Source organism: Aptenodytes patagonicus, chromosome 12, assembly GCF_965638725.1.
Source record: "Aptenodytes patagonicus chromosome 12, bAptPat1.pri.cur, whole genome shotgun sequence".
Classification (NCBI taxonomy): Eukaryota; Metazoa; Chordata; class Aves; order Sphenisciformes; family Spheniscidae; genus Aptenodytes; species Aptenodytes patagonicus.
The window spans coordinates 21984967-22005333 of NC_134960.1; the positions used below are offsets into that span (position 1 = coordinate 21984967).

At 57.5% G+C, this 20367-nt stretch overlaps 2 pseudogenes; both read right to left on the reverse strand.

Annotated features, from left to right (window-relative positions):
• Window positions 1-7469: 7469 nt before the first annotated feature.
• On the reverse strand, window positions 7470-12582 carry LOC143166237 (protocadherin gamma-A5 pseudogene; annotated as a pseudogene).
• Window positions 12583-13289: 707 nt separating this feature from the next.
• LOC143166238 (protocadherin gamma-B5 pseudogene) lies at window positions 13290-17180 on the reverse strand (annotated as a pseudogene).
• Between the last annotated feature and the right edge of the window lie 3187 nt (window positions 17181-20367).

Here is a 20367-nt window from a genome sequence, read left to right on the forward strand (position 1 = left end):
TGGAGAAACTGTCCCGGAAGCTCCAGCAACTTGAAGAGGGTAGGTCCTACTCCCCACCTGTACGGACCAGTATCTCGGCTATTAGGAGTCAGCGTTCTTTTGCTCAAGAGAGAGGCTATAAAGGGTACACACCACAGGGCACCCTATGGTTTTACCTGCGTGACGACGGAGAGGACATGAGAAAGTGGGATGGAAAGCCCACCTCAGCCCTAGAGGCACGGGTACGTGAGTTGCAAGGAAAAGCAATCACAAAAGGGGGTTCTTCCAGGAAAATTGCTGCTCCAGTTTCCAGCGGGCAGTTCCCCAGGCAGAGTAGAAGGGCCCATCTTACTTCTGCTCTTAATGAAGAGACTTCTGACTCGTATTTACAGGAACTGAGAAACGAATACTATGACGAGGACTAGAGGGGCCCTGCCTCCAGCCAGGTGGAGGAAAGGGACAACCGGGTTTACTGGACTGTGTGGATTCGGTGGCCTGGCACATCGGACCCACAGGCGTATAAGGCTCTAGCAGACACCAGTGCACAGTGTACCCTAATGCCATCAAGCTATACGGGGGCAGAACCCATCTGTATTTCTGGGGTGACGGGGGGACGCCAACAGCTAACTGTATTGGAAGCCGAAGTGAGTCTAACTGGGAATGAGTGGCAGAAGCACCCCATTGTGACTGGCCCAGGGGCTCCGTGCACCCTTGGCATAGACTGCCTCAGGAGAGGGTATTTCCAGGACCCAAAAGGGTACCGGTGGGCTTTTGGTATAGCTGCCTTGGAGGCGGAAGACATTAAACTGCTGTCTACCTTGCCTGGTCCCTCAAAGGACCCTTCTCTTGTGGGGTTGCTGAAGGTCGAAGACCAACAGGTGCCAATCGCTACCACCACACTGCACCGGTGCCAATATCGCACCAACCGAGTCTGCCTGATTCCCATCCATAACCTGATTCTTCAACTGGAGAGCCACGGAGTGATCAGCAAGACTCGCTCACCCTTTAACAGTCCCATATGGCCAGTGCAAAAGGCTAATGGAGAGTGGAGACTAACAGCAGACTATTGTGGCCTGTAACAAAGTCATGCCACTGCTGAGTGCTGCTGTGCCGGACATGCCTGAACTTCAATACCAACTGGAGTCAAAGGCAGCCAAGCGGTATGCCACAAGTGATATCGCTAAGGCGTTTTTCTCAATCCCTTTGGCAGCAGAGTGCAGGCCACAGTTTGCTTTCACTTGGAGGGGCGTCCAGTACACCTGGAACCGACTGCCCCAGGGCTCGAAACACAGCCATTTGCCATGGACTGATCCAGACTGCACTGGAACAGGGTGAGGCTCCACAACACCTGCAACACATTGATGACATCATTGTGTGGGGCAACACAGCAGGAGAAGTTTTTCAAAGAGGGAAGAAAAGAGTCCAAATCCTTCTGAAAGGCGGTTTTGCCATCAAACAAAGCAAGGTGAAGGGACCTGCACAGGAGATCCAGTTTTGAGGAATAAAATGGCAAGATGGACATCATCAGATCCCAATGGATGTGATCAACAAAATAACAGCCATGTCTCCACCAACAAGCAAAAAGGAAACACAAGCTTGCTTAGGCGTTGTGGGTTTTGGAGAATGCATATTCCAAATTACAGTCTGATCGTAAACCCCCTCTATCAAGTGACCCGGAAGAAGAACCATTTCAAATGGGGCCCTGAGCAACGACAAGCTTCTGAACAAATCAAAGAGGAGACAGTTCATGCAGTAGCCCTGGGGCCAGTCCGGGCAGGACAAGATGTAAAAAATGTGCTCTCCACCGCAGCCAGGGAGAATGGCCCTACCTGGAGGCTCTGGCAGAAAGCACCAGGGGAGACTCGAGGTCGACCCCTGGGGTTTTGGAGTCGGGGATACAGAGGATCCGAGGCCCGCTATACTCCAACTGAAAGAGACATACTGGCAGCATATGAAGGGGTTTGAGCTGCTTCGGAAGTCACTGGTACTGAAGCACAGCTCCTCCTGGCACCCCGACGGCCGGTGCTGGGCTGGAAGTTCAAAGGGAGGGTCCCCTGTACGCATCATGCAACTGATGCTACGTGGAGTAAGTGGGTCGCACTGACCACACAACGGGCTCGAATAGGAACCCCAGTCACCCAGGAATCTTGGAAGTGATCATGGATTGGCCAGAAGGCAAAGATTTTGGAATATCGCCAGAGGAGGAGGTGATGCGTGCTGAGGAGGCCCCACTGTATAATAAACTACCAGCAAATGAGAAACAATATGCTCTGTTCACTGATGGGTCCTGTCGTCTTGTGGGAAAGCATCGGAGGTGGAAAGCGGCTGTATGGAGTCCCATGAGACAAGTTGTAGAAACTGCTGAAGGAGAAGGTGAATTTGCAGAAGTAAAGGCCATCCAGCTGGCTTTAGACACTGCTGACCGAGAAAAGTGGCCAGTGCTCTCTCTCTATACTGACTCATGGACGGTGGCAAATGCCCTGTGGGGGTGGTTACAGCAATGGAAGTGGAGCAATTGGCAGCGCAGAGGCAAACCCATCTGGGCTGCCGCATTGTGGCAAGATATTGCTGCCCGGGTAGAGAACCTGGTTGTAAAAGTCCGTGAAGTAGATGCTCACGTACCCAAGAGTCGATATCCTTCTTGTAGTGTGGGCCCCAGAGCTGCACGCAGTACTCCAGGTGGGGTCTCATGAAAGCGGAGCAGAGGGAGACAACCACCACGCTTCTTGTTACGCAGCCCAGGATATGACTGTGTTTCCTGGCAGCAAGCGCTCGTTGCCAGCTCATGTCCCATTTGTCCACCCAAACCAGGCACAGGACCTTGTTGAAATTCATGGCCCCACTTCTCCAGCCTTGCAAGGTCGCTCTGGATGGCATCCCTTGCCTCCAGTGAATCAACGGCACCACTCAGCTTGGTGTCCTCTGCAACCTCGTTGAAGGTGCACTCAATCCCACACTCTATGAAGATACTAAATAGTACTGGCCCTGGTGCGGACCCTCGAGGGACACCACACGTCACTGGTTTCCACTTGGACATTGAGCCACTGACTATAACTCTTTGGATGCGGCCATCCAGACACTTCCTCATCCATCTAAGAGCCCACCTGTCAAACCCACCTCTCTCCAACTGAGTGGCCAGCATGTTATGGGGGACCGTCGGGGGACACCCTCCACGCGTTCTCCCACTCAGCCCCCGTCTCTTCATGGAAACCTTGGCGGGGCGCGGTTGCCACTCTGCACTTTGAGGACTGCGGTAGAGATGGTCTTGCTTTCTTTCGCTACAGACAAGTGTGCCCCTGGGAGCACACGTCTGCCTGTGAAAGCCTTCCTCTTTACAGCTGTCAACATCAAAGGTGTGTACGGGAACTGCACCTGCACGCAGACAACTGCAACAGATGGGACCTTCCACATTTGATCAGACACCCCGAGGCCGAGCCGTAGCTCATGACAACAAGCAAGGCAAGAGTTAGAAACATACAGGAATGAAGGGATCAGGTGGAATAGCATTTCTTAGGCCAAACTTATTGAGCAGAAGCAACTCAAATTCCATGGTACTCCATTAGGCACACGCTTGTGTTAACTATGGCAAGCAAGGAAATGACCAGCTGTTCTTCTATACCCCCCCACCCCCGAGCTCCCCTGTCTTCTCTCCAACCCTACACACCTTGCGGGTTTGCTTCTCACCTGCTCACAACTGCCAAAAACACATCATGGGAGGATCATGCACTACCATCACACCAAGAAGGGAGGTACATTTCTCTGCTCAAGAGCAGTCTCAGAAGAAAAAGAAGGGTTCTAAAGCACACGAATGACAAACGGCCAAAATAAAAGCAGAGCCGTCGTCCAGCAGAGAATGGGTCATCAGACTCACGGTTTAGGGCGAACCTCCTCCCCTCTTTTATCACACGCACTGTTCCACAGAGGTGCGACTTCTACTAAGGTCATGTTTACATCTATTCCCCCCAACAATAACAGAACACAAAGATACCCTCACATCTCCTGCCCTTCACACCCGCTGCAGCAAGACCAAGAGGCACTACCACATGGCGCATTGCTAAGCGAAGTGATGCTGATAAACACCTGTAAAGCTACAGACGTATGAGACCAGGTAACGAAAAGCAAAAACATAACTCAGACAAGCAAGGCAAGGAAGCTTTCAAAGAGAAAGTGTTGTCAGAGAAACTCACCGGGAAGTCTTCTTGGTCTTCACTGCGGGTGTTGAAATTCATCCCTGAGAGCACCTGGGAGTCACTGAGGTCTCAAGCACAAGTGCGGCCCTAAAGTCTTGCTCTGGACAACATAGCAGGGGGCTTCAGTTGAAGAAATAGTCAGCAGCTCATGTGGCCTGCTCATCTCCCACAGGTATGAAGCCCTTTAGTTGCACCACGGACAATACCCAATATTTTGACTGTGCATCAGCCACATGGGAAAGAGCATTTCATTCGGTGACATTTTAGGGATACAGAAGTGTATCCATGTCTTTCTCTTGGCAGCTGAACACCTTCAAGGTAGGGATGGTGTGCTGGTTTCAGCAGGGATAGAGTTAATCTCCTTCCTAGTAGCTGGAACAGTGCTGTGGTTTGGATTTAGGACGAGAACAAAGTTAATAACACACCGATGTTTTATTTTTTGCTGGGTAGTTCTTACACTAGTGAAGGACTTTTCAGCTTCTCATGCTCTGCCGACTGGGAGGGCTGGAGGTGCACGGGGGGCTGGGAGGGGGGCACAGCCAGAACAGCTGACCCTAACTGCCCAAAGGGATATTCCATACCATGTGACTTCATGCTCAGTATATTAAGCTGGGGGAAGAAGAAGGAAGGGGGGGACGTTCGGAGTGATGGCGTTTGTCTTACCAAATAACCATTACGCGTGATGGAGCCCTGCTTTCCTCAAGATGGCTGAACACCTGCCTGCCCATGGGAAGTAGTGAATGAATTCCTTGTTTCGCTTTGCTTGCGTGCGCAGCTTTTGCTTTCCCTATTAAACTGTCTTTATCTCAACCCACAAGTTTTCTCACTTTTACCCTTCCAATTCTCTTCCCCATCCCACTGGAGGGGGAATGAGCAAGCGGCTGGGTGTTGCTTAGTTGCCGGCTGAGGTTAAACCACAACAGACGGAAACTGCTTCCCCAGCCCAACAGTTACAAAACATCTTTTAAGGTTTCAAGGGTCACCAGCCACAATGAGGCCCCGCCTTAGACCTGGACAACAAAGGCGGCAAGAATGGGAAACCTACGGAAGTGAAGGCATCACAGCTTGACATTTCAGATTATGTCAGCTCTAGAAGGTACACAAGAAGGGTATCTCGTTGGTAACAAGTCCACAGGAGACTCACACAGGAGCTCACACCAAAGACCACAGCCACGGATCCTCAACGCAATTTCTTTGGACAATAAGAAAGGGAAAATGCACAGAACCACAACTGTGGGACCCATATAACAACTAGGACAAACTGAACCTTGACACCTAAATGTTCTTGCAGACATTTCAAATTATACCACAGCAAACTTTCTCCCCTGCCCCGTCTCTGGACAGACAGAATTTTTCACCCTGCCCAAACGTTACGCAACAGGAAAGCTATGTTTGCAGACAGACACCACTGAAAGAAAAGTTGCACGCACAACTTCGCCTCCTCTCAGAACAAGGATCACCACACGGATGCATGCAAAGACATTTCTCTGCTCGCACACTACCTCAAAGAAACGTAAAATGGTCTCAGGTGCATAAGCGATATGCAGCTCCGACAAAGACCCGGTCACCAAAGTATCAACTCAAAGACACCATCATCCTTCTTCAACACTTTGGGCAACTTGGGAGATACACGACTCTCAAATCTCAACGTAAATTGTACGTCCATGCTCAAGAACCGCCATTGACGGGAAGCAGCATGCAACAGGAAAGCAAACTGATGCTTGGCCAGCTGGAATCTGAGCAGTGTGATAGCCAAAAATAAGACACCTTCAGACTCACTTTATGTATTCCAGCAACGAGCCCTGGGCATTAACAAGACACGTGCCTTGTCTCCACCAGTAACTCCTCACACACAGCGCCCCCAAGACAGAGACCCCTCCAGCCCTTCACAGCTCGCATGCTTGTCAATGATTTTCATGATTTGCAGATAGACTCCGTCAAAAGAAAAGCTGCACAGACAACTTCTCCTTACCATGGATAACGTTTGACTTCTCACCGCGTGTCTGTGACAAGCAAGAGCATTTCTTCCAGTAACGTTTTAAGGAAACACGTCTACGAAAGCCTTTCTCTTTACAGCTGTAAACATGAAAGGCGCGTACGGGACAGCCAGACAAACCGTGTAACAGATGTGATCTTCCACACATTATCAGAGACAACGGCCCCCCTTCCGAGCATTACAACAAGCAAGGCAAGAACTTCACACCTGCAGGTGTGAAGGAAGGCATCAGAACATACCCTTCTAGAGTATGGCACTTAGAGTAGGTACACAGTTCAGGTGTTTCGTAGGCAGTGGATACATGGTTTGCTCTTCCCAAAGCTCCCATGATGGCATTTGTCATAAGCACACAATCAAGCTGCTAGTTAAGAATTGAGGACAACCTGCAAACACACAGGAGGAACCTCCCAGGGCTCCCAGTAGAGCTGGAGTGACATGTCTTAGGCCAAACTTACTTGGGAAGCCAGACCTCACGTTGCATAATCCTACAGCTGGGCATTAATCGGGGAAAGGAGGGAACTATAGCTCTTGTGTCCTTCAACAGCCCCTCACGAACAGCTCCCACGACTCGCACCTCCAACCCTTCACAACGTGCACTGTGTTCTTTGACCAATTCATGGCAATTATGAGGCGTTCTGCACATGCATCATCGTTCTACATGCACAGTTATTGCACTAATACTTCGTGATAGGAGGACTACCATTGCCTTTTAGGAAAGTTAATCTACGATCATTGCATCAATGGCACAGGCCTTGGCACCAGGTGTGAAATCAAACCATTGCTCAGCCAAAACCACGTTGACCCACCCATTTGCATAGTTGGAAGCCAGCCTCTCACCCTCCTTGCTCTGCACTCACAGCCTTTACCTGCACCACGGACAATACCCAATATATTGGCCCTATAGCGGACACAGGCAAAAAAGCATGTCATTCGGTGACATTTTAGGGATATGGAAGTGTATCAATGTCTTTGTCTTGGCAGCTGAACACCTTCAAGGTAGGGATGGAAACGGCTCCCCCAGCCTGGTAATATTAACCACAACTATGGGACCCACACAACAACTAGGAGAAACCAAACATTGACACCTACCTTTTACACATTTCCTACTATACCACAGCAAACTCTTCCACCTGCCCTGTCTCCGTGCAGACAGAATGCTTCGGCGTGCTCAAACATCACGCAGCAGGGAGGCTAACTTTGCAGACAGACGTCACTGAAAGAAGTGTTTCACACACAGCTTCTCCTTACGGAGAACAAGGCTCACAACACGGATGCATGCATAGAGACTTCTCTGCTCATCACACTCATTTGAAGAAACGTAAAGTGTTCTGAAGGCCAGAAGCAGTATGCAGCTCACGTAAAGACTTAGTCGACAGCATTAGCTCAAAGACACCGTCGTTCTTCCTCAGCACATGGGCAATGCGAAAGATACGTGACTCTGCAACTGTTAATGCAATGTTTGTGTCTACGCCCAATAACTACCGTTCACAGGAAAAGCTGTATCCAACATGACAGTGCCTAAAATGAGCAACTTCCTCAGACATGCTTCAAATAACAAGCCCCAAACCCAGAAATTCCTGACAAAAATACCCTCCCGTCTCCTACACTCCCACCAATTTTAATACCGACAAAACATCAGCCGTTACTTCATAGGAGCAAGAGCCGTTAATAGCAGCTGAAGGATGGTCAAGGCTGGGAAAAGCTTGACACAACCAGGATGAAACTCTGCATCACAGTCTTACAAGGACATAGAACTAGAAAACGATGTTGCACGCAGCCGTTACTAGAAATAGTACCCCTGAGTCATGTTTGCACTTCCGTGGCTATTGCTTGCAGACAAATTCGCCAGAGGATTGTCATCCCCTTTCGGGACACGGGAAAAGGGGGCTTCGTGTAAGTGGCAGAGGCCTTGGCACTAGGCACGATATTAAAGCACCGCCCAGCCAGACGGAGCGTACAACCCCCTTTTTTCCTGCTTCGACGCCAGCCTCTCTTGCTGATCTTGCACTGACTTCTCACCATGGGTCTGTGACAAGCAAGAGCACTGATGAGCACTAGTGACACTTTCAGACACAGTATCAGACACACGGAGGCCCACCTTGACCTCATCATGACAAGCAAGGCAAGAATTTAAGTACCCTTCCCAGGGAACAGCACGCAATAGGAAAGCAAACTGATGAACCCACAACTTCTCCAGTCGGAGTCCGAGCAAGGTGATACCCAAAAATATGACACCTTCAGGCTCATTTCCAGAAGGCCAGCAAGAAGCCCTGGGAACCCACAAAACACATGCCATGTCTCCACCGCTACCTCCTCACACACAGCACCCCCAAGACTCTCCTCAAACCCTGCACAGATCGCACCGTGGTCCTTGACCTGCATCATTTCCAGATAGACTCCACCCAAAGAAAAGTTGCACAGACGACGTCTCCTTTACCACGAATAACGTATGACTTCTTACCGTGTGTATTTGGCAAGCAAGAACATTTCCTCCAGTAACAATTTGAGGAGACACGTCTGTGAAAGTGTTTCCTATGAAAACGAGCAAGGCAAGAAGCAAAAACATGCAAAACCAGAAGGAGCGTAACATACTCTTCTAGGTGATGGCACTTAGAGTAGATGCGTCATGAAGGTGTTTAGTAGGTAATGAAAACACTGCTGGCTCCTCCCAAAGCTCCCATTATGGCACTTCTCATAAGTACATAATTTGGCTGTTAATTAAGAACATCACAACAACCTGCAAACACACAGGAAGCGCCTCGCAGGGCTCCCAGTACAGCCGGAACAACGTGTCTCAGGCCAAACTTACCTGGGAAGGTGAAACTCGCATTGCGTGAAACTACAGCTGGGCACTGAACAGGGAAAGGAGCAAACCGTATCTCTTCCGTAATTCAACAGCCCCCCACGACCAGCTCCCACAATTCTCATCTCCAACCCCTCACCGCTTGCGTGGGGCTCTTTAACCCTCGTAATTTGCAAGAACTTCTTCTCCGCAAGAGACCGCTTCCCCAGACCACTTCCCTGTAACGTGTACCACGGTCAGGCCCTGGATGTCTACCAGGAGGAGGAGCGGTGCATTTTCTGAGAGGTTTGAAACCGCAGAGATGATACAGACGTCGATGCGCCTCTTCTGCTACGTTTACATCCACTTCTCATCTACTTCCCCCACCAGGAAAAGGACAGCACACCACCGTAGCCTCGCTTCTCCCACCTCCCACACCACCTATAAGGCTGATGAAAACTCCAGCAAATGCCCTAAATGAGCAATAGGCGCCAACACACAGAGCCTCTGCCCACGCAGCTACGCCTCGCCTCACCTGCACGCACGGAGGAGAGGTAACGGGAAGAGAAAAACAACCCAGGCTACGGAGAAAGGAAAGGCAGGGGAGCCTGGTCAGAGGAACTCACCGGGGGAGCGGCGGGGTCCGCGCGGCGGGCGCCGGCAGGGTCCTCCCCGAGCAGCGGCGCGGGCTCGTCGGGCGGCGGGCGGGCCGGGAGGGTGTCGCAGCAGCTGCCGGCCGACAAGCGGAGCTGGCTCTTGCGCGAGTCGGCGGTGAGCGACACCTCGTGCGAGTAGGAGCGCAGGAAGGCGCGGACGCCGTCGATGCCCACGAAGTGCGAGGCCGGCACGCCGCGCAAGGCGCCGCTGCCCGCCGCCAGCAGCTGCGAGCGGCGCCAGCGCCGCAGGCGCAGCGCCAGCAGCAGCAGCAGGAAGGCGAGGAAGAGGCAGGACACGGCCGCCACGGCCACCACCAGCCACCGCGTCAGGCTGCCGGCCGGCTCGCCCGGCGCCGCCGCCGCGCTGCCCAGCTCCGACAGCAGCTCGGCCACGCTCTCGGCCAGCACCACCGTCAGCGTGGCCGTGGCCGACAGCGCCGGCCGCCCGTGGTCCTTCACCACCACCACCAGGCTCTGCCGCGCCGCGTCGCGGGCCAGCGGGAAGCGCGCCGTCCGCACCTCGCCGCTGTGCAGCCCCACGCGGAACAGCCCCGGCTCCGTCGCCTTGGCCAGCTCGTACGACAGCCACGCGTTCTGACCCGCGTCCGCGTCCACCGCCACCACCTTGGCCACCAGCGCCCCGGGCTCTGCCGAGCGCGGCGCCAGCTCCACGCCCGACCAGCCCGCGCCCGGCGCCGCCGCCGCCGCCGCCGGCGGGTACAGCACCTGCGGCGCGTTGTCGTTCTCGTCCACGATCACGAGCCGCACCGACACGTTGCTGCTCAGCGCCGGCGCGCCGCCGTCCTCCGCCCGCACCCACAGCCCCACCTCGCGCACCTCCTCGTAGTCGAAGGAGCGCAGCGCGTACAGCGCGCCCGTCTCCGCCTGCACCGACACGTAGGACGAGAGCGGCGCGCCCCGCACCCGCCCCTCCGACAGCCGGTACCGCACGCGCGCGTTCTGCCCCCAGTCCGCGTCCGCCGCCCGCACCGTCAGCACCAGCGCGCCCGCCGCGTTGTTCTCGGGCACACGGGCGCTGTAGCGCGCCTCCGCGAACACCGGCGCGTTGTCGTTCACGTCCAGCACCCGCAGCGCCAGCACCGCGCTGCTCCACAGTGCCGGCGACCCGCCGTCCGCCGCCCGCACCGTCACGTTGTACTCCGCCACCTCCTCCCGGTCCAGCTCCCTCGCCGTCACCACGCGGTAGTACTCCGCGAAGGACTTCTCCAGCCGGAACGGGAGGCTCTCGCCGATGCTGCACCGCACCTCGCCGTTCGCCCCCGAGTCCCGGTCCTGCACGTGCAGCAGGGCCACCACCGTCCCCGGCGGCGCGTCCTCAGAGATCGCGCTCAGCTGGGAAGTCACTGTCAGTTCGGGCGCGTTGTCGTTCACGTCTGTCACCGCGATCGCGACTTTCGCCGTGTCGAAAAGCCCTCCTCCGTCCCGCGCCTGCACCTCCAGCTCGTAGGAGTCGCCTTCCTCGAAGTCCAGGCTCCGCAGCAGCGTGATCGCTCCCGTCCCGGCCTCCAGCTGGAAAATCTGCGAGGCTTTCTCCGTGATCTTCTTCAACGAGTATTTCACGTCGCCGTTCAGCCCCTCGTCGGCGTCGGTGGCCGTGAGGGTGACGAGGGCGGAGCCCACGGGCACGTCCTCCGGCACACGCACCGTGTACTCCGCCTGGCTGAACACGGGCGCGTTGTCGTTCGCGTCCAGCACCGCCACGCGGATCCGCGCCGTGCCCGTCCGCGCCGGCTCCCCGCCGTCGCTCGCCCTCAGCACCAGCTCGTGAAACGCCGCCGCCTCCCGGTCCAGCGCCTTCGCCAGCACCAGCTCGGGACGCTGGTCCCCGCCGGGGCCCGCCTGCACGGCCAGCGAGAAGTGCTCGTCGCCGCTCAGCTCGTAGCTCTGCACCGAATTCCGTCCCGCGTCCGGGTCGTGAGCCTCGGCCAGGGGAAACCGCGACCCCGGGGCGGTCGTCTCGCTCAGTCTTTCCTCCAGCTCCATTTCCCTGAAGCTGGGCGCGTTGTCGTTAATGTCCGTGATCTCCACTTCGATTCCGTAAACCTTCATGTCCCCCTCCACTATCACCTCACAGCGCAGCACGCATTGCTGCACACTCTCGCACAGCTGCTCTCTGTCTATCCTCTCCGCCGTCACCAAATGTCCCGTCTTCCCGTGAAGAGCGAAATACTGCGTCCTACCTCTGCCCAAGATGCGGAGGCCGCGGTCGCGGGGCGCCGGCAGCTCCAGCCCCAGGTCCTTGGCCACGTCGCCCACGAACGAGCCCTTCGGCATCTCCTCGGGAACCGCGTAGCGCAGCTGCCCCCACGCCGCCTCCCACGCCGCCGCCAGGACGCACCACAGCAGGGCTCGCTCCCGCCGGCCACAGCGCCTCCCCGCCGCGACCATCTCCGCCGCGGCCCCGCCGGCGCCGCACCACCGCCGGCAGCTCCCCGCCGCCGCCGCCCAACGATCCGGCTGCGTCTCCCGCTCCGGCTCCGGCTCCGGCTGCGTCTCCCGCTCCGGCTCTGGCTCCGGCTCCTGCTCGCCGCTCCCGGGCGCTGCCGCCGGCCCCTCCGCCTCGCTGCAGCACGGCTCCGCACCGCGGGGACGCTCGCAGACCGCCCGGCCGCCGAGCCAGCCAGCCAGCCAGCGAGCCAGCCGGGCCGCAGCGGGCGGGGCTGCCTGCAGCGCTCCGGCCTTCCTCTCGCTCCTCCTCGGTCAACAGCGGCGCCCGCAGCCTCCTCCCGGCACTGCAGGCACCGAGCGCTGCCGACCGCTGCCCGCCCTGCCTTTCCCACGGACACCTCGCGGGGACGGCACCGTCGCCGCGGACACATCGCTTCCCGTCCGCCGGTGATCGCGGGCGTTGCCTTAAGCTCGAGACCATCTCTGCTCTCACGGTGCGACATCACCCTTCCCTTTCCGCAAGGTGATCGCAGCCAGGAAGAGGGCGGAGTCCTCCCGTCGATGTCTCATTTCTACCGCATGGCGAAAATTAATTCCTAATGGCGGTATATGTAAAGTAAAACAATTTTCCTTAATGCGACTTCTGGAATATTATTAGTCTTCTCCCGCTCGTCCAAAAGAAAAATCGCCCCCACGAATCTTTGTATCCGCCATGCTTGAATGACCGGTACACGGACAGCAAAAGCAAACGGGCTCTGAAACACAAAACGTGATATTCAGACCCTCCCCCGGAGAACCAGGGGTATCAGGCTCATTAATCCCCTCGGCAGGGACTTCTCTTTAACTACTCCCGTTCGCACGGAACACGGTCTAAATTAACTACTCCACCAGCACGGGCTGAGATGAGACATTTAAGGGCTGAAGAAGGTGGGGTCAGTCAGCTCAACCTGACACTCTAAGCCCCCCAACCCCGTACAGCTCCTCAGGAGGTGGGGCTGCTCAGGCACCTGCCGCGCGCTCTGGGCTTTCTCCCTGGAAGACCTTCCCGGGAGCACAGTACAGGCGGAGGCTCCCCTGCTGCTCGAAAACCACTCTCTCCCACCCACCCCGGGTGCACCCACCTGCAGGGAACCTGGCCAGATTCAGCTGCTCGGCTCCCCGCAAACCCCGGCGAAAATGGCTTTGCGAGTACAGCAAGAAGAGTAACGGGTCCCTCTGCCTTTGCTCCTGCGCCCCTTCTCTGGCCCACACCAGCCAAACGGGGGGGGACTGCAGCCCTACGGCAGGGTGGCTTTCCTCCAAATTATTCTCACGCGCCTCTTTTCCCGATATTCGTCTATTCTCAGCGGTATTTCTGAACCGGATGAGAGCAATGGAATTGCGTCAAAATGCTGGTACCTCTACAGATACAGCTACTACTGGAAAAGCAAAGTTGAAGGACTTGAAGAACGTGGGATTTCCCTTTTCAATAGGCCACATTAATTTACAGTTTGTCTAGTTTATACACGTTTTATCCAAGTAACTCTGCGGCCTGAACGACCAGCAAGGGGCTTTCATTTTCTCAGAAATCACTGTGTGAAAAGATCGATGCTTATTCATCTAATTCTCGAATCTCCAGGTTGGTACGACACCTTTTCAAGAAAATAGTGTAGGACGGCAGGAGAAGACAAGTACAGCTGCACGCTCTAAAATATACGGTTTAGGTCCGAGCACCTCTCTTTGGGAAAAGGGAAGAGGAAAAGAAGACAGGCTCTGAAAGACGAAAGGCTGTATTATTCTTTCTTGAGATCCCAGTCGACACCTTCACCTGCCTATGAAAGGCAGATCAGGAACGGTAAAAAAGAGGGAACTACCACCCAGGGTGGAAGAAAGAAAAAGGAGAAGTAACTGCACAGAGAAACAACGCCCGGACGAATTAACCCGTCCCACCCGGGCTACCGTTGCTGCAGCAGCCTTACCCCAACAGATGGGCGACACTCTCCTGCTTCACCAGGGAGGAACGACCCGTAACTTCTCCTCTCACGGAGAAAGCACGCACCTTTCAGGAAGGAGAAATCTCCAACACCAAGCGTCAGCCCCATTTTCCCGACCCCATAGTGTAGAATCAGCGCGTCTCTTTTTACGCAGTACGGACCCGCCTTCACCCTCACTACCCTTTCAGGCAACACAAGCTTCGCAGTCCAAACTTCTCACCTGACCCGCAACCTGCGACCGCCGACGAACCAAGAAGTGCCGTCGCCTACTGCCTGCTCTGAATGGAACGGCCTTACCCTGCTCCGTCTCTCATTCCCGCATGGAGACACGGACCAGCACTTGCCACCCACACCCCCCGGGGAAACCCAGGCGAAAGAGGGTGGAGGCTCAGAAAGGCCCAAGGATCTCAGTCGGCACAGAAAGGATCCGGGTTAGCCATGACTAACGCATACCATTTTACAGAGCACGAGTTTTGTAGACAAAACTGCTCAGCTGGACCTGAACGCGCCATGAACGCCACCTGCGTGCTGCCAAAAGAGCTGCCAAAAGAAGGGATCGTTTCATTCGTTCGTGGGAACAGAGATGGGCACTACCGGGCAAAGCAGAGAAGCGACGAGCCAAGAGCCCGCTACCGCCAGCGTGAGGTGAGGAAAGGCTGAGCGACGAGGACTGCGCGGGCGTACCGACCTGCGGTGCGTCGGGGTCCGCGGGCGGCTCTCCCGCGCCGGCGCTGCTGCTCGGGCTCCGCTTCCCGCAGGGCTCCCCGCCGAGAAGCTCCTCCGCGGGCAGGCTGGGCAGCGGCGGCGGCGGCGGCGGCGGCGGCAGCCAAGCGCCCTCGGCCACGGCGCGGCCCGGCGCCACGCACAGGTTGTAGGAGTAGGGCAAGGTGCCCTCGCAGAAGTCGGCCGGGAAGGCGGCGCCGGCCACGGAGAAGCGCTGCGCGCCCAGGCAGCGCAGGACGGCGGGCGGCCCGGCCCGGCGCACCCGCGCCAGCACGGCCAGCGCCACGCTCAGCAGGAACAGGGCGCAGAGGAGCGCCAGCGCCAGCACCAGGTAGAACTGCAGCTCCGCCGGCGAGTCGGCGCCCGCCGCCCGCTCGCTCAGCTCCGGCAGCGCCTCCTGCAAGCTCTCGGCCAGCACCACGTGCAGCGTGGCCGTGGCCGACAGCGCCGGCTGCCCGTGGTCCTTCACCACCACCACCAGCCGCTGCTTCGCCGCGTCCCTCTCCGACACGGCCCGCGCCGTCCGCACCTCGCCGCTGTGCAGCCCCACGCGGAACAGCGCCGGCTCCGGCGCCTGCACCAGCTCGTACGACAGCCACGCGTTGCGCCCCGCGTCCGCGTCCACCGCCACCACCTTGGCCACCACGTACCCGGCCTCGGCCGACCGCGGCACCACCTCGAACGGCGACCCCGACGCCCCCGCGCCCGCCCCCGCGCCCGCCCCCGCGCCCGCCCCCGCGCCCGCCCCCGCCCCCGCGCCCGCCGCCGGCCACAGCACCCGCGGCGCGTTGTCGTTGCGGTCCAGCACGAAGACGCGCACCGTCGCCGTCGAGCTCCGCGCCGGCGCCCCGCCGTCCTGCGCCCGCACCGCCACCGCGAACTCGCGGCACTGCTCGTAGTCGAAGGAGCGCTGCGCGTACACCGCGCCGCTCCGCGCCTCCACCGACACGTACGGCGCCGCGCCCGCCGCGCCCGCGCTGCCGCCCGCCAGCCAGTAGCTCACGCGCCCGTTGGCGCCCGCGTCCGCGTCCCGCGCGCGCACGCGCACCACCGCCGCGCCCGCCGCGTTGTTCTCCGCCACGTAGGCGCTGTAGGCGGCCTCCTCGAACACCGGCGCGTTGTCGTTCACGTCCGACACCTCCAGCACCAGCGCCGCGCGGCTGGACAGCGCCGGGCTGCCCCGGTCCCTGGCCACCACCGCCACCCGGTGCTCGGCCGCCTGCTCCCGGTCCAGCGCGCTCGCCGTCACCACCTTGTACGAGCCGCCCGACGACGCCACGATCGACAGCGGCGCCTCGCCCCGCAGCTCGCACGACACCTGCCCGTTCTCCCCGGAGTCCCGGTCCCGCACGTTCACCAGGGCCACCACCGTGCCGGGCGGCGCGTCCTCGGGCACCGGGCTCGACACCGACAACATCGTGATTTCGGGCGCGTTGTCGTTCACGTCCAGCACCTCCACCTCCACCTTGCAGTGCGCCACCAGACCGCCCCCGTCCCTCGCCTCCACCAGCAGCGTGTAGCCTCGCGTGTCCTCGAAGTCCAGCGCCTCCCGCAGCGTGATCCTCCCGCTCTCCGCCTCCACCACGAACTTCTGAAGCACCTTGGCTGGCACTTTCCCGAAGCCGTAGGTGATGCGGGCGTTGGTGCCGGCGTCGGCGTCGGAGGCGGAGACGTGCAGCACCGGCGAGCCCGGCGGCGCGTCCTCCGGCAGGCTCGCGCGGTACCGGTCCTGCGCGAACACGGGTGGGTTGTCGTTGGCGTCGGTGACGTTGATGCAGAGCTGGGCGGTGCCGCTCCGGGGCGGCTCGCCGCCGTCCAGCGCCGTCAGCACCAGACGCAGGCTCTGCTCGCTCTCCCGGTCCAGCGCGCGGCGCAGCACCAGCTCCGCGAACTTGCTGCCGTCCGGGCTCTCCTTCGTCTCCACCGCGAAGTACCCGTTGGCCTCCAGCTCGTAGCCCTGCAGCGAGTTCCTGCCCACGTCCGCGTCTTCCGCCATGCCCAAGGCAAACCGGGCGCCGGGAGAAGTGAACTCGTTGATCTCCAGCTCGAAAGTGTCTCGCAGGAAGCGCGGCGCGTTGTCGTTCACGTCCTGGATGGCCACCTCGACGTGGAAAACGTTCAGCGGGTTCTGCACCAGCGCCTCGAAGCTGACGGAGCAGGACGCCGACTCGCCGCACATCTCCTCCCGGTCCAGCCTCTCGCTCACGTACAGGTTCCCGCTCTCCCCGCTCACCGTGAAGTATTGCTTCTCCGCGCTGAGCCGCAGCTTGCGTGCCGGCAGGTCCGCCGGGCTCAGCCCCAGGTCCCGCGCCAGCGGCCCCACCAGCGAGCCTCTGCCCAGCTCCTCGGGGATGGCGTAGCGGATCCGCTCCGGCGCCGCCCGGCAGCACAAGCACAGCAGCAAAGCGGGCAGCAGCACTCGCCCGGCCGCTCGCCGGCCGCTCTGCCGCTGCCTGCCCGCCATTCTCGGCAGCGCTCGCCGCGCTCCTCCCTCCTGCCGCTGCCCTCCCTCCCTCCCGGCCGCTCTCCGCAGCGAGCGCAGGGGCGGCCGCAGGGCAGCGAGCTCGCCGCCGCCTCGGACGCCGCCGCCGCTCCCCGCGCCGCGACGCCTCTCGCCTCTGCTGCCCGTGCCGCTGCCGCTCTGGCCGGCGCCGTGCGAGCCAGCAGCCTGCGGGGGCACGACGCTGCGCCGCCTCCGCCTCCGGCGCCGGCGCCGGCTGCGGCTCCGGCTGCGGCTCCGGCGCCGCTCCGCGTCGGCCAACAGCGGCACCCGGAGGCGCCGCGACGCCACCGCAGCCGCCTCATGGCCACGCTCGCAGGGGCCCGGGCTTTTGACCGGGGCTGAGTGGCTGCGCCCACCCTTGGCGTCTCTCTTTTATTACAATCAGGAGGCGCAGAAGCACTTGCTTAACGCCACTCCGAAGGGTTTAAACCTGAGATACGCTGTCGGGTACTTTTAGGGCATCTCCTGGAGTCGCAATGAATGGTCGGCAGTAAATATTCATACAGCAGAGCAAACAAGAAAGGAACTCGGCTGCCCTGAATGACATCAGGACAGAACTATGAGAGCAAGAGGCGATAGTATAGCTAGGGAAGACTTCAAGAGCTTTTTAGCACTCTGTCAGGTATTCCGAATTCTGCATTCATACCTGGGACAAATACCAAGTAGGAAAGATTCGTGTTGGGGTAATCAATAAGCCATCAGAAACAGGATCAAGCAAAAGTCATTGCAGTCCTGTCATGCCAGACCTGCAAAGGGTTTCCGTCTTCCCTGCAGTTCTTCCTTTTCCTCACGTGTGTCTCTGACGTTTGTCCCACCGTTGATTTTCCTTGTAGGGAGCAGAACAATCACGCTGAGAAACGTATCACCCCAAAGGTAATGTGTAGAGCTCTCTGCTGAGATCACAGAACACCCTTCATTAATTTGTTTCTGATTCACAAAACAAGTTCCTTCTGTTACGTCTCCATATCTGATGGGGAAAGCCAGGTCAAGTCTTTCATAGAATCATAGAATGGTTTAGGCTAGAAGGGACCTTTAAAGACCATCGAATCCACCCCTCTGACAAAGGCAGGGACACCCTTCAAAGGACCAGATTGCTCAAAGCCCCGTCCAACTTGACCTTGAGCACTCCCAATGGTGGCGCATACACAACTTCTCTGGACAGTGTGTTCCAGTGTCTCACCACCCTCATCATAAAACATTTCTTCTTTACCTCCAATCAAAACCTACCCTCATTCAGTTTAAAACTGTTGCCCTTTGTCCTGTCACAACAGGCCCTGGTAAAAACTCTTTCTTATAAGCCCCCTTTCTATATTAAAAAGGTGCACCATAAGGTCTCCCCAGAGCCTTCTCGTCTCCAGGCTGAAAAGCCTCAACTCTCTCAGCCCTGCTTCATAGCAGAGGTGTTCCAGACCTTTGACCAGTTTCATGGTCCTCCTCTGGACCTACTCTAACAGGTCCATAAAATTCTTGTAGTGTGGGCCCCAGAGCTGCACGCAGTACTCCAGGTGGGGTCTCATGAAAGCGGAGCAGAGGGAGACAACCACCATGCTACTTGTTACGCAGCCCAGGATATGACTGTGTTTCCCGGCAGCAAGCGCTCATTGCCAGCTCATGTCCCATTTGTCACTCACCAGTACCCCCAAGTCCTTGTCTGCAAGGCTGCTCTCAACCCATTCATCCCACAGTCTGCACTGAAACTGGGGACTGCCCCAAACCAGGTACAGGACCTTGAACTTGGCCTTCTTGAACTTCATGAGATTCACACGGTCCCACTTCTCCAGCCTTGCAAGGTCCCTCTGGATGGCATCCCTTGCCTCCAGCAAATTAACAGCACCACTCAGCTTGGTGTCCTCTGCAAATTCATTGAGGGTGCACTCATTCCCACACTCTATGAAGATACTAAATAGTACTGGCCCTGGTGCGGACCCTCGAGGGACACCACACGTTACTGGTTTCCACTTGGACAGTGAGCCATTGACTATAACTCAGGGAAAGTTATTCCTTCAAGGAAGATGTCATATGTCATCCAGGCTAGTGGACCACCATGGAGAGGGGTATCCAGTACCTGAGGGAATTAGCTGTGCTGGAGGTGGTTTATGGTGACCTGAAAAACAAGCAGCTATGCAAAGATCCAGATGAAGTCAAGTGCACACGACCCATGTGGCAGAAGTTTGTAAGGAGCGCACCATTGTCGTATGCCAAGTCATTGGCAGTGATGGCCTGGAAAGACGGAGAGGGACAAACAGTGCATGAATTGGCTGGTTAACTCCGGCAATATGAAGAAAGTCTCTCTTCCTCCCTCGTCTTGGCTGTGGAGAAACTGTCCCGGAAGCTCCAGCAACTTGAAGAGGGTAGGTCCTACTCCCCACCTGTACGGACCAGTATCTCGGCTATTAGGAGTCAGCGTTCTTTTGCTCAAGAGAGAGGCTATAAAGGGTACACACCACAGGGCACCCTATGGTTTTACCTGCGTGACGACGGAGAGGACATGAGAAAGTGGGATGGAAAGCCCACCTCAGCCCTAGAGGCACGGGTACGTGAGTTGCAAGGAAAAGCAATCACAAAAGGGGGTTCTTCCAGGAAAATTGCTGCCCCAGTTTCCAGCGGGCAGTTCCCCAGGCAGAGTAGAAGGGCCCATCTTACTTCTGCTCTTAATGAAGAGACTTCTGACTCGTATTTACAGGAACTGAGAAACGAATACTATGACGAGGACTAGAGGGGCCCTGCCTCCAGCCAGGTGGAGGAAAGGGACAACCGGGTTTACTGGTCTGTGTGGATTCGGTGGCCTGGCACATCGGACCCACAGGCGTATAAGGCTCTAGCAGACACCGGTGCACAGTGTACCCTAATGCCATCAAGCTATACGGGGGCAGAACCCATCTGTATTTCTGGGGTGACGGGGGGATGCCAACAGCTAACTGTATTGGAAGCCGAAGTGAGTCTAACTGGGAATGAGTGGCAGAAGCACCCCATTGTGACTGGCCCAGGGGCTCCGCGCACCCTTGGCATAGACTACCTCAGGAGAGGGTATTTCCAGGACCCAAAAGGGTACCGGTGGGCTTTTGGTATAGCTGCCTTGGAGGCGGAAGACATTAAACTGCTGTCTACCTTGCCTGGTCTCTCAAAGGACCCTTCTCTTGTGGGGTTGCTGAAGGT